Below are 4,656 nucleotides of genomic sequence, written 5' to 3'. Positions count from 1 at the left end.
ATCATTCCTAAGATGCTAGCAGATTTGCTATCAGAGACAAAAACCATCTCATTCCATGGCTGCATGATACAACTTTTTGTTGAACATTTCTTAGGAGCTNCAGAGATTGTTCTTCTTGTGGTCATGGCTTATGACCGCTATGTGGCCATCTGTAGACCTCTGCACTATGTGACAAGGATGAACCACCATAATTGCTGTGTCCTAGTGGGGGTATGTTGGATAATGGGCTTTCTCCACTCTTTTGGACAGATACTTGTTACTCTCTGGATTCCTTTCTGTGGCCCCAATGTCATGGACCATTTCTGCTGTGACATTTTCCCTTTACTACAGTTGGCCTGTGCCGACACTTTTCTTCTTGGTCTTCTCATTGCTGCCAATGGTGGTGTAATCCCTGTGATCACCTTCACAATGCTATTGATATCCTATGTGGTCATTCTCTTCTCCTTGAGGACACATAGCACTTCAGGGAGGAAAAAGGCCCTCTCTACCTGTAGCTCCCACATCACCGTTGTTGTCTTGTTCTTTGTNCCATGCATTTATACATATATGCGACCAGTAACAACTTTTCATACAGATAAAGCCATAGCAGTGTTTTACACTCTTGTCACTCCCATGTTAAATCCAATTATCTACACTGTAAGGAATGCAGAGGTTAAAAATCCCAAAGAATGATACTAAAAAGAATTTAATCTTAGATAACAAATGATTTTAATATGAATATCTTATTTTTATATTTCCCCACAATATTGCCTTTTACTAATGAGAGGTAAATTTAAAGATCCTCAGTAGTGCCTAAAATTAATATTATTAACGCTCTACATACATGTTTCTCTATATAGACATGTCTATAATAAATTAATTTTTAAATGAAACAATAAAATGTAAAATACAACTAGCTAAAAGTAAAAATTATACTATAAAAATTATACTAGTACATAATATCTTTACTTTGTGTCCATTATTTAGTGAAATCTGGGTTACTAAAACAAAGCACTCTGATATCCTGACACTCTATGCTTAACAACTACTTAAATATTAAAAATAGATAGAATACAAAATATGAATATGATGGACTAGTGGAAAAGTCTTGTCCCAGTGGGATGATGTGACATTTCTTCACATGACAAAGGTCATTCAACTGAAACTTATAAAGTATTTCCAGAGCTTTCTATTTAATGTTTAAATGATTCTATTCAATATTAACCATGGTTCTATGGCCAAATGGAGACTTTTTTAGAGGAAATTATTTCCTAGTCTACTTAACTGTTTCTTCTAGCCTATGTTATGATTTTAATAGTATTATAGATGAAATAAAATGTAGTTTAGAAATGTGAAGAAATTAGATCAAGATAGTGAGAGTTGCTAGTCATATTAACCCCTTTTTTAGATTTAAATTAGATGCTCTTGAACATTGCAAAGAGTGTGAAATTCATGTTTTCTGCCAAAAAATTCTTATTTTGTATATACTTCTCTTCTTTTCTTTTCTTTCTTTTCTTTTTTTCTTTTTCCTTTTGGTTGATTGTTGCACATTGTACCCGAGTTGGTTCTCAAACTGTGCTATCTCTGAGCATCTAAGGAAGAAAGATGTCCAATTTGAAGGAAAGATAGTTGACAAAAATCTTTTCTCTTTCTACATGTTTGCTCTGTATGATTTCAGAATTGTATTGGGTTTCCTTTACCATTGTATAGAAGTTGTGTTTCCAAAATTCATTATATTTAGTTCTATATAAGCAATTTAAGTGCCAGTTTATGGTCATATAACCTCATGAAATTAGAATTTGATAGTTATTTTAAACACAAAACTAATATATCAGTCTTGAACATAAATATCCCCTACTCCAGAGCCAATAGTAGTTCATTATATGATATTCCTGATGATCAATTTTAAATTATGGCTTTATATGCAATTTACCTCTTAATTATGTCATAAATGGTGTCACTTCTTAAATTAAAAAATCATTAGTGACGATTAAATACAGGTGTTTTGAAAGTACAAGAATCTACAAGAAACAATTTTATATTTTTTGTTAGCAAAATGGTAAATTTTACTGTGTGCACTTTTAAACTTCTTTATTATTAATCATTCCATTTGTTTACATCTCAGATGATACCCCCGTTCCCAGTTGATAACCCCTCTACAACCTCCCCTCGTACATCTGCCCTCTCCCCCTTCCCCTTTGCCTCTATGAGGTGCTCCCCCAAACAGTCATAGAAACAATTTTATTTTTAAAGAGTTAGTTTGCAAAACACAAGAAAACCAAGAAGGAAGACCATCCCATGCATACTTCATTCCTCCTTAGAATAAGGAACAAAATACCCATGAAAGAATATAAGTACAGAGACAAAATTTAGAGCTAAGATGAAAGGATGGACTATCCAGAGACTACCCCATCTGGGGATCCATCCCATCATCAGCCACCAAATCCAGATNTATGCTTAACAACTACTTAAATATTAAAAATAGATAGAATACAAAATATGAATATGATGGACTAGTGGAAAAGTCTTGTCCCAGTGGGATGATGTGACATTTCTTCACATGACAAAGGTCATTCAACTGAAACTTATAAAGTATTTCCAGAGCTTTCTATTTAATGTTTAAATGATTCTATTCAATATTAACCATGGTTCTATGGCCAAATGGAGACTTTTTTAGAGGAAATTATTTCCTAGTCTACTTAACTGTTTCTTCTAGCCTATGTTATGATTTTAATAGTATTATAGATGAAATAAAATGTAGTTTAGAAATGTGAAGAAATTAGATCAAGATAGTGAGAGTTGCTAGTCATATTAACCCCTTTTTTAGATTTAAATTAGATGCTCTTGAACATTGCAAAGAGTGTGAAATTCATGTTTTCTGCCAAAAAATTCTTATTTTGTATATACTTCTCTTCTTTTCTTTTCTTTCTTTTCTTTTTTTCTTTTTCCTTTTGGTTGATTGTTGCACATTGTACCCGAGTTGGTTCTCAAACTGTGCTATCTCTGAGCATCTAAGGAAGAAAGATGTCCAATTTGAAGGAAAGATAGTTGACAAAAATCTTTTCTCTTTCTACATGTTTGCTCTGTATGATTTCAGAATTGTATTGGGTTTCCTTTACCATTGTATAGAAGTTGTGTTTCCAAAATTCATTATATTTAGTTCTATATAAGCAATTTAAGTGCCAGTTTATGGTCATATAACCTCATGAAATTAGAATTTGATAGTTATTTTAAACACAAAACTAATATATCAGTCTTGAACATAAATATCCCCTACTCCAGAGCCAATAGTAGTTCATTATATGATATTCCTGATGATCAATTTTAAATTATGGCTTTATATGCAATTTACCTCTTAATTATGTCATAAATGGTGTCACTTCTTAAATTAAAAAATCATTAGTGACGATTAAATACAGGTGTTTTGAAAGTACAAGAATCTACAAGAAACAATTTTATATTTTTTGTTAGCAAAATGGTAAATTTTACTGTGTGCACTTTTAAACTTCTTTATTATTAATCATTCCATTTGTTTACATCTCAGATGATACCCCCGTTCCCAGTTGATAACCCCTCTACAACCTCCCCTCGTACATCTGCCCTCTCCCCCTTCCCCTTTGCCTCTATGAGGTGCTCCCCCAAACAGTCATAGAAACAATTTTATTTTTAAAGAGTTAGTTTGCAAAACACAAGAAAACCAAGAAGGAAGACCATCCCATGCATACTTCATTCCTCCTTAGAATAAGGAACAAAATACCCATGAAAGAATATAAGTACAGAGACAAAATTTAGAGCTAAGATGAAAGGATGGACTATCCAGAGACTACCCCATCTGGGGATCCATCCCATCATCAGCCACCAAATCCAGATACTAATGCACATGCCAGCAACATTCTGCTGAAGGGACCATGATATAGCGGCCTCTTGTGAGGCTATGCCAGTGACTGGCAAACACAGGAGTGGATGCTCACAGTCAGCTATTGGAAGGAGCACAGTGCCCCCAATGGAGGAGCTAGAGAAAGTACCCAAGGAGCTGAAGGGCCCTGCAACCCTGTAGGTGGAACAACAATATGAACTAATCAGTACCCCCTGAACTCGTGTCTCTAGCTGCATATGTAGCAGAAGATGGCCTAATCGGCCATCATTGGGAAGAGAGACCCCTTGGTCTTGCAAACTTTAGATGACCCGGCACAGGGAATGGCCAGGGCCAAGAAATGGGAGTGGGTGGGTAGGGGACCAGGGGCAGGTGGAGGGTATGGGGTACTTTCGGGATAGCATTTGAAATGTAAAAAAAGAAAAGAAAAAAAAAAAGAAAAAAGAAAAAAAAAAGTTAGTTTTATGTTCAGTTCACTGAATGTGGACTCCTCTTCAAAAATTTTCATTGGGGGCTGGAGAGATTGTTCAATGTTTAAGATTACTTGGTGGAGGAATAGAAGTTCTGGGTTCATTTTCAGTATCCACATGACATCTTATGATCATATGAATCTCCAGTTCTAGAGGATCTATTACTCTCTTCTACCTCAAATGGGTACTACATACATGGTGTGCTTATGNATATTCAGGAATAATACAGAAAAAGTAAATAATTCTTAAAAATAAAATCTTCTTTCAGAGGTGTGTTATAATTTCAACCNTTGGAAAACAGGAATGATTATTTTATAGTTGACCAAAGAGAAA

The 4,656-nt window shown here is 34.5% G+C and overlaps 1 pseudogene; it reads left to right on the top strand.

Moving 5' to 3' along the window:
* Positions 1-706, top strand: LOC110317958 (annotated as a pseudogene).
* The last annotated feature ends 3,950 nt before the right edge of the window (positions 707-4,656 follow it).

Source organism: Mus pahari, chromosome 3 (assembly GCF_900095145.1).
Source record: "Mus pahari chromosome 3, PAHARI_EIJ_v1.1, whole genome shotgun sequence".
Lineage (NCBI taxonomy): Eukaryota > Metazoa > Chordata > Mammalia > Rodentia > Muridae > Mus > Mus pahari.
The sequence above is the reverse complement of the archived record's forward strand: the minus strand, read 5'-3'. Positions and strand labels throughout refer to the sequence as shown.